Source organism: Pristis pectinata, chromosome 45, assembly GCF_009764475.1.
Source record: "Pristis pectinata isolate sPriPec2 chromosome 45, sPriPec2.1.pri, whole genome shotgun sequence".
NCBI classification, from domain to species: Eukaryota; Metazoa; Chordata; class Chondrichthyes; order Rhinopristiformes; family Pristidae; genus Pristis; species Pristis pectinata.
This window is the reverse complement of record NC_067448.1, coordinates 191264-200045: the sequence shown is the minus strand read 5'-3', so window position 1 is coordinate 200045 and position 8782 is coordinate 191264. Positions and strand designations below refer to the sequence as shown.

At 52.3% G+C, this 8782-nt stretch overlaps 3 non-coding genes across 3 annotated transcripts; 2 read left to right on the top strand and 1 right to left on the bottom strand.

Moving 5' to 3' along the window:
• Positions 1-1052: 1052 nt before the first annotated feature.
• On the top strand, positions 1053-1134 carry trnas-aga (transfer RNA serine (anticodon AGA)). The gene has a single exon. It is a non-coding gene; the product is annotated as a tRNA-Ser (tRNA).
• Positions 1135-2569: 1435 nt separating this feature from the next.
• On the top strand, positions 2570-2641 carry trnam-cau (transfer RNA methionine (anticodon CAU)). The gene has a single exon. It is a non-coding gene; the product is annotated as a tRNA-Met (tRNA).
• Positions 2642-4392: 1751 nt separating this feature from the next.
• On the bottom strand, positions 4393-4464 carry trnag-ccc (transfer RNA glycine (anticodon CCC)). Its single transcript has one exon. It is a non-coding gene; the product is annotated as a tRNA-Gly (tRNA).
• Positions 4465-8782: the final 4318 nt, after the last annotated feature.

Sequence of the window (8782 nt, the reverse complement as noted above, 5' to 3'; positions counted from 1 at the left end):
CCTGCACCGCCTCATGAAGGAACTCCCCCGGTTGGATGCGTCACACCCTTCTCTGTATTTGCTGTCACGTTAAGGCTCTCTGTACTTGAACACCAAGGCTCCTCCACCCCCTGAATACTCATTAAAATACACATGTGCAAGTCAGGGGAGAAGTTAACGCTCCGATGTCAGTCTCGCCACAGTCCATGTCCACTCTTGTATATCCAGTGTCGGGTCCAAACAGCGCCATAAATACTGCGGTAGCTGGAAATTGGACATGACAACAAAACATGTTCTATAACTCAGCAGCTCACGCAGCGCCCGTGGAGAGAGAAGACAGGTCAATACCCTATGACAGCAGACGGAATATCATCTTAGCCCCTCCAACCGATCTCAGACACTCCCACCTGCTGAATCCCGGGTGCTGGAGGAAAAAAAGAACCCGCTGGCCCCACGCTCTGGACTGTATGTGACTCCAGCCCACCCCAGTGGGGTTGCCTGGTGACGGCACGGAAAACCCATCGAGTGGATCAGAAAGGAGGAGAGTGAAACCGGCCCGGCCGCACAGCACAGGCCACCCTGCAGAGTCCCCCATCGTCATCACTGCCTGCGCGCCGGGTCAGGATCCTGGAGTCCGGCCACGTTGGAGCTCCCTCACCACACGGAGCGCAACAGCCCAGGGAGGCGGCCCGGCAGCACCTCCTCCAGGGCAGCGGGAACGGCAATAACCGCTGCCCCTGCTACTAATGCCCACATTCAGAGACGAAGAGCAAGCTGAGAGGTCTGGGGTGTGGTGGCTGGGTGAGGAAACCCTGTCCCGCCCTGAGTGAGACTCCCTCCGTCTAACTGCCCGCCCGGAGTTCAGGGTGAAAAATCATCGACCTGAAACGTTAACTCTGTTTCTCCACAGGCGCTGCCTGAACTGCTGAGTGTTTCCAGAACTTGCTGTTTATAGTTCAGGATCAGTTCTGTTTCTCTGACTCCGGGATCAGTTCTGTCCTCGTCCGTCCCGGGACACACTGATCCCAGCCCATGGCCAATGTCCTTCTGGCTACGGGGCTGCCGGGGGAGCGGCAGTCGTGGCCGAGTGGTTAAGGCGATGGACAAGAAATCCATTGGGGTTTCCTCGCGCATGTTCGAATCCTGCCGACTACGGGAGCAGCGGGTCCGGCCTGAGTAGCCGGTGTAATTTTGAGGGGCTGTTGATTGTTTGGTCTCGTAGTGAAAATTCCTTGTAATAAATGACACTGTTTTTACTGTGGTTCAATGTTCCCGTTATGAATTTGGGATGTTGACCTGGTAATTCTCTCCGGTTCAGTGGTCCTGGTCACTCCTGACCCGGTTTTCTACCTAAAACATTACCTCTGTTTCTCTCTCCACAGGTGCTGCTCGATGTATTGAGTGTTTCTACAATTTCTTTTTTATATTGTCGGTGACTCCCTGATACAAACCATTGACGCGGGTTGTGAAAAGCCTGGTCCCAGCATATGTTCCTGGTCACCGCCTCCTTACCCAGGAACGGCCCATTTATTCCCGTTTCCTTCAGGGTGTCTCTGTGGCGCAATCTTTCAGCGCGTTCGGCTGTTAACCTAAAGGTTAGTGGTTCGAGCCCACCTAGGGACGCTAGCGATCCGGCAGCTATCGTTGTGTGGGTCATTGTCAGCTGGGTAACACTGCGCTTTCGGGAGGCGGACGTTCCCTGCTGCTGCCTCACTGGGCTCAGTGCGAGCCCTCCCTGCGGGATTTCAAGCCCGGGTGTCCGGATGTTCCACCTCCCTTTCACCGGAATGTGCGTGTTTCCTCCGGCGACATCCTTGGACCTCATGGACTTGCTAGATGTAATGTCTTGTTTTTATTTTCTTCCAAATGGCCTCTGCCCCAAATGGTTTTCGCGAAGTGTGGGGAGAGAGCGGAACAGGGGCTTGACATTGGATGACGAGCCATGGTCGCACTGAATGGTAGAGCCTGATGGGCCGAATGGACGTTGCCAGCCTTTTTCTCTGTGTTCCAGTACCTCTGTTTTATGCTGAACGGGTGAGACCCAGAAAAGATGGGACTTCTCTAATTACGGAGCGGCAGTGGGGACGTAGCTCAGTAGGAGAGCGCATGTTTTGCACGTGTGAGGTCCAGGGTTCAATCCCCGGCATCTCCATCCACACTGGTGATCTTGAACTTTGAACAATTCCCGGAACAAGATCCTGCAAAGAATTCTGACTGACCTCAGAACGGACCCTAACCCTAACCCTAACCCGAGCCACAGAGAGCAGGACAAGTGACATATGACATCCGACATGGATAAATCACCTGTAATGTTGTATCGCCAACTCCCAGAGATGCGCCTCTTAATCCTACCTTGTACCTTTGTACCCGGGAGAGAGCACAGACAGCACAGTGTTGGTAACAGCATGTGACAAGAAGAGGAAGTAAGGAACGAAGAAAGGATGAAGAGAGAGACAGAAAGATAATGGGAAGAGATGAAGTAGTGAGCGAGGGGGAAGAAGAGAAGTCAGCAAAAGAAACTGTGTTAAGTCGCAAAACGACAAGAAGAATAAAAGAGGGAATACAGAAGGCTGCACTTTGTTTCTCTAACAGCAGAGTGGCGCAGCGGAAGCGTGCTGGGCCCATAACCCAGAGGTCGATGGATCGAAACCATCCTCTGCTATTCTTCAGCTGAACATTTTACAACAGGACGCTGTCACGTCGCACATCCCCACAATATACATTTCACTTCACTTAGAATGAAAATTTCGCGTGTCAATATTAAAGTTCCTTTCATTCATTATTCCATTTGGACGGGTTGGTAGGGGAGAACGATGATCCCTGTTGTGCTCAGCTATGGTCCAATACTCATGAAGCTGTGCTCTGCTATAGAACAAAAAGTGCTGGAAACACTCAGCAGGTCAGGCGCAAATCAAAAACGCGTTAACGTTTCAGTGCCGGGGCCCGTCAGTAGAACCGGGACAGAGAGAGAAGAAGTGAATGTTCAGCAACAGAGAAGGGGGGGAGTGGGCAGTGGGGGATCAGGGGGAACATCTCTGATAGAGTGAGACCAAATACATCACGTGACACACAAAACAGGCCGGCTTCAGTCACGGAAAGGGGAAACATGGGGCCACAATGACAGACGGGTGACGGCAGTAATGTCTAGTTCCGAGACAGTGGGAAGCATTTTGGAGACGGTCTGAGGAAGGTTTTCATCCGAAGGGTGGTTGGTGTCTGACCGCACGGCCTGAGGGGGCCAGCGGAGGCAGAACTTTCGCAATGTTGATGAAATATCCATATTAACATTTAAATCGCTGAGGCAGTGACGTTTGTGGGACAAGTGCTGGAAAACGGTTTTAGTACAGAGGGGAACGTTACGGTCGGTATGGACATCTCTGTGCTGTGTGACACTGTGACCCTGTTTTACATCTCTCAGTGCAGAGCACCGGGTGGACTCCGTGTCGGAACGGATAGGGAGTGAGGGGAGATATTGCACAGGGTAAACATATACAGGGAGCGGGGGGTGAACAGACTGACGTCACTGTGTGAACACGTGATCTGGGACATGTTGGAATCATAGAACATAGAATAGTACAGCACAGCAACAGGCCCTTCGGCCCACCATGTCTGTGTCGAACACGATACAGGATCAGACTAAACTCTTCTGCCTGGACATGATCCATAGTCCCCCCCCCCCCCCCAATCCCTGCACATATCCTTTCAATCCCTGTACATCCTTGTGCCTATCTAACAGCCTGCTAAACAACAGCATCACATCTGCTTCCACTACTGCACCTGGCAGGCCGTTCCAGACACCCACCAGTCTCTGTGTAAAACACTTGCCGCATACAACTGATTTAAACTTCCCCTCTCTCACAACCGCATACCCTCTAGTATTTGACATTTCGACACTAGGAAATATATCTGCCTGCCTGCCCTATCTATGTCTATAAACTTCTATCAGGTCTCCTCTCAGCCCCAAACTCTCCAGAGAAAACAACCCAAGTTTGTCCAATATCTCCTTATAGCACATACCCTCTAATCCAGCAGCGTCCTGGTAAATCTCTTCTGCGCCCTTTCCAAAGCCTCCACATCCTTCCTGTAATGGGGCGACCACATTTAAAGTAGTTTTTTGTGGGATTCTGGGACAGAGTGAGAACCGGAAGCTGCACTGATCCGTTCATCCTTTTACCGGGAAAAGGTGAGGGACGGGAATTCCTTCTCTGACCCACTGACCTGCTCACACTGATGATTAATAAAACGGCGATGGGATCTCTCTAACACTCACGCATCGAACTAAATGTATTCAGCAAGGTACCCACGGATCAACATAAGTAGATCACTCGAGACCTCGAGTTCTTCACAAATCGTTGTTCTGTGAGAGGTATACTTGTGACAGACCCGACGACGGGATATTAAAACTCTGGAAACTGCGATGGCCGGGAATCGAACCCGGGTCAACTGCTTGGGAAGCAGCTATGCTCACCACTATACCACCATCGCCGCACTAATGTGCAGGCTATTCCGGTACTGAACTGAATCCAGTGCTGTTTGACTCTGTGACTCGAACACCAGTCCCCAAGCGGCTCTCTGACGGATCATTCCTCACTCTGCTGCAGTCCCTGTACCGTCCATTTGATGTCGCCACCCTACAACAGACCGGAGTCACACAGCACCCAATGATTATTCAGCCGGGATCGGACCGATGTGAGAGTCGATCCTGAAATAGTCGAAGAGCGATAAATCGTTTCCTGCCTCTCTCATCAGTAAATGGGAAAATAAATCCTGATTATCAATGTTATTTCCAACCACACGCATTTGGGTCCTAAATGGGAGCCCCACCTTCGGCCGGTCCTTAGCACAACAAGTGACTGAATCGCCGGAGAATCCCAGTCACACAGTGAGGTGGGTGTCTGAAAGCTCCCGGTTAACAGTCAACGAACAGACTTTAGTGTGATCCTGTGAGTCCTCCTGTACCCTGACAACCGAAAGATAGGCTACATAGTTCTGTCGCTTTCTCTTTAGTATAGTGGTCAGTATCCCCGCCTGTCACGTGGGAGACCGGGGTTCAATTCCCGACGGGGAGACCTTTATTTCTGTTTCCAAAGAGTTCTGACCCGAATCGTTGACCGTTTGCTTTTCTCCACAGAGCTGCCTGGCCTGCTGAGTCCCACCGGTATCATCATGTTTTTCAAATACAAGAGGAATTTTGAATTTAAAAAAAAAGTAAAAGCGACAAAGAGTTTGCCTTTGAAGTGATCAGTTCATCGGACATCCGGAATGTGGAACAGGCCGGTCTGCAGTGAGCCCGGGACGGGAGAGTCTCCAGAGAAGGGACTTTGTGTTCAGCCTCAGGAACAGCTGAAAAACTTTGCAGAGAACGATCCCAAGTGGACCTGTTTTACAGTGGACGGGTCCCGGGTGTAAAACCGCCCTGTCCCTCCCCCAGCCCCGGACCTTTCGCTCAGACTCTGATCAAAGTGACCTGGAGAAAGGTCCGGCTGGGCTTCGCTCTGTGACGTCAGGCGGACATGACCGCACGCGCCGCGTAGCCCCGTCCCTGGCCCTAATTGACAGCGGGCGGCAGAGCACATGTGCCTTGTGCTGCAGCTCAGCCTGTGCGCGCCATTCCCTCAGAGAGCGGCGGGAGCGGGTTTAAAGCAGTCGGGAATGGAGGGCGCTGACAGCAGCCTCCTTCCAGCAGCGCATTGCTCTGGGAGTGGCTCGGCAGATGGGATCAGTGATCGGCATGGAGTCCGGACGCGGGGCATTGGAGGCGGCGGCTGGGGGCAAGAGGCGGAGTGGAGCAGCGACTGGGCCCGGAACATGGAGTGAGTGGGGAGGGAGAGGCCGTTCCCTGGCTTGGATGTGCGGGACGGGGGAGGCGGAGTGGGAAGGAGCTGCCGGTGCGGTCACTGCTGCTTCCTACCCCCGGACGAGGAGGGAAAGTCCCCGGTTTGGTTCGATTCTCCCCGTGTGTTTTGTTACTGGACAGTGAGCAGTGGACACAGAGCCGGACACTGAGGGTGGGGGCACTTTTACAAAGAGCGTCTGTTGCAGGCTCCTGGTGAGAAGTGTAGGGACACAGTTTAAACAGCGGCTGTTTGGCCCCGGTTGAGCGGCGAGTCCGCCGGCAGAGGTGAGTGGAAATGCGAGCTGTGTAAATCTCCCTGCTCCATGGGCAGTCCCAATCCCGGATCCATGCCGGGATGTGGCGGTGTGTGTGTCCCTCATTTGGTGTGGAGCTGCCGCCCTCTGCTAGTCGGCAGAAGCTGAGGGCTGCAGCCCTGCAGCGGCCTCTCACACTGGCACTGGCTGCACCGGCCGCTTCACACAGCCGTCTGCCTTTTACCTCTCCCTCACTGATCCCGTTTCCTCTTCCTTCCCACAAGGAGAAACTTCAATCAAATCTGATGTTCCCTCCTCCCGAGGCACAAGGAACGGAGCAGCCGCTCCGTCTCTCACACACCAGGTACGTTACAGAGCACAGAGACAACGACAGCTCCTCATTTCCACAGTGTCAGACAGCAAAGGCATTCATTCCCACAGCGAGCACAAGACCCCGACACACGTTTCCAATATAACAGTTAAATAGTAGGAGTGAACATGGCCACTTAAAGATCAACAGTATCATCTTCATATGGAATCATAGGATATGGGTCATGAACACATTTTTCATCTGTACTTACCGTGGAAAAGGACATGAATGCCAGGGAACTCGGGGCACAGATGCCTTTAATCGGGGGGAGGGGCGTGTTGAGGAGGGGTGGTTGAGGGGGAAGGGTGGGGGTTGAGGGGGAGTGGGAGTGAGGGGGTTGAGGAGGGGTGGTGAGGGGGGAGGGTGGGGGTGGTGGGGTGACGGTGAGCGGCCTGGGCCCAGCGGTGGGGGTGAGGTTTCCCCCGGGGGGGGCGGTGACTGAACTGAAGCAGGGCTGGTCTGTACCTGCTGGGGTTTAGAAGAATGAGAGGTGTTCCCATCGGCTCCTCCACTGTGGGCAGCGGCCTCTTCCCTTGTTGCTCCCGGCCGGGGAGCGGTGAGTGTGTGTCAGCGCCTCCCTCCCCTGGCTCCCCGCCTCACCCTGGTGGTGGCAGATTCCTCCTTGGTCCTCACCCGCTCCCCCTCCTTGTCACCCCCTCCGGTCCTGGGACACTCTGACATCTCTGCTTCCCTCCCTCTGTGACCCCTCTTGTGTCCTCACATCCCCTCCATTTCAGCCTGGGGGCCTGTGACCAGCGGTGTGTCCCAGTGACCGGCGCTGCTCCTCTGCTGTTGCTCACAGTTATTAATCAGGATGATAACGTGGGGGCAGGTTTAGTTAGTTTGCAGCTGACGCCATAACTGGTCACAGAATCACAGAGCACAGTAACGGCCCTTCAGCCCAACTTGTTCGTGTTGACCAAGGTGCCCAGCTGAGCTGGTTCCATTTGCTCACGTTTGGCCAAAGTCCCTCTCAACCTTTCCTCTATGGATCTGTCCAAATGTCTTTTAAAAGTTGTTTATGTACCTGCCACAACCACTTCCTCTGGCAGCTTATTCCAGATACTGACCACTCTCTGGGTGATAAAGATGTCCTTCAGTTTCATATTATATCTTTCCCCTCTCAGCTTAAACCTCTTGCTTTTTATTTCCGAATCCTGGGGAAAAGACTTTGCACGTCCACCCTCTCTGTGACCCTCATGATTTTATACAGTTCTGTCAGATTACCTCTCGAACTCCTGTGCTCCAATGAATAAAGTCACAGCCTGCTTAGCCTCTCTCTTGCAACTCAATCCCTTGAGTCCTGGCAACATCCCCGTAAGTCTGGTAGTGTAATGGACGGCTGTCTGAGGTTGCAACAGGTAATGGATCAACTGGGAAAGTGGGAAAGGAAATGGCAGATGTGAAGTGATGAATTTTGGGAAGTTAAACCAAGGCAGGGGGTACACAGTGAATATCAGGGTCCTGGGGAATGTTGTTGAACAGAGATATCTTATGTGTTCCTGCCTCCACCACCTCCTCTGGCAGCTCATTCCAGTTATCAATCATTCTCTCTGAAATATTAATTCCTCGGGTCCGCTTCAAACCTCATCCTTCTCACCGTAAACCTATTTCCTCTAATTTCAGACCCCTATACATGTGAAACAGACTCTGGCTATCTATCCTCTCTATGCTCAGCCTCCTTCACTCCAGGGAAACAGACCCACCCTATCCAATGTATCCTTATAACTCCAGTCCAGGGAACATCCTTCTGAATCCTTCATGCACCCTCTTAGGCTTAATCATATCCCTCCTGTAGTCTGGCGACCAGAACTGTACACAGTGCCCCAGGTGCAGACTGACCAATGTTTTGTACAACTGTAACATGAGGTCCTAACTCTTGCATTAAATGCTTCAGTGGATGAAGCATTTAAACATCAATGGATGAGCCAGGATTAAAGACAAAGTTAACAAGCAGAGGGAAACTCGGTTTTCAATCGATCTGGTTAAGAAAGACAGAGAGGAGTATAGCAGGTATAGCCAACGGGGAACCAATGAGGTACTTGAAGAGTATAGAAAATGTAAGAAAAAACTAGAAGAGGAAATCAGTAAGGCAAAAAGAAGACATGAGTTTGCTCTGGCAGAAAATCTGAAGGTAAACCCGAAGGGTTTCTACAAGTATATGAAGAGTAAAAGGATAGTAAGGGAAAAATTGGTCCCCCTCCCCCCCCCCCCCCCCCCCAGAAGTTCAGGGTGGTCGTCCATGTGTGGAGCCTCAGGAGATGGGGGAGATTTTAAACAGTTTTTTTTTGCATCAGTATTTACTCAGGAAACCGGCATAGTGGATATGGAAGGAAAGGAAAC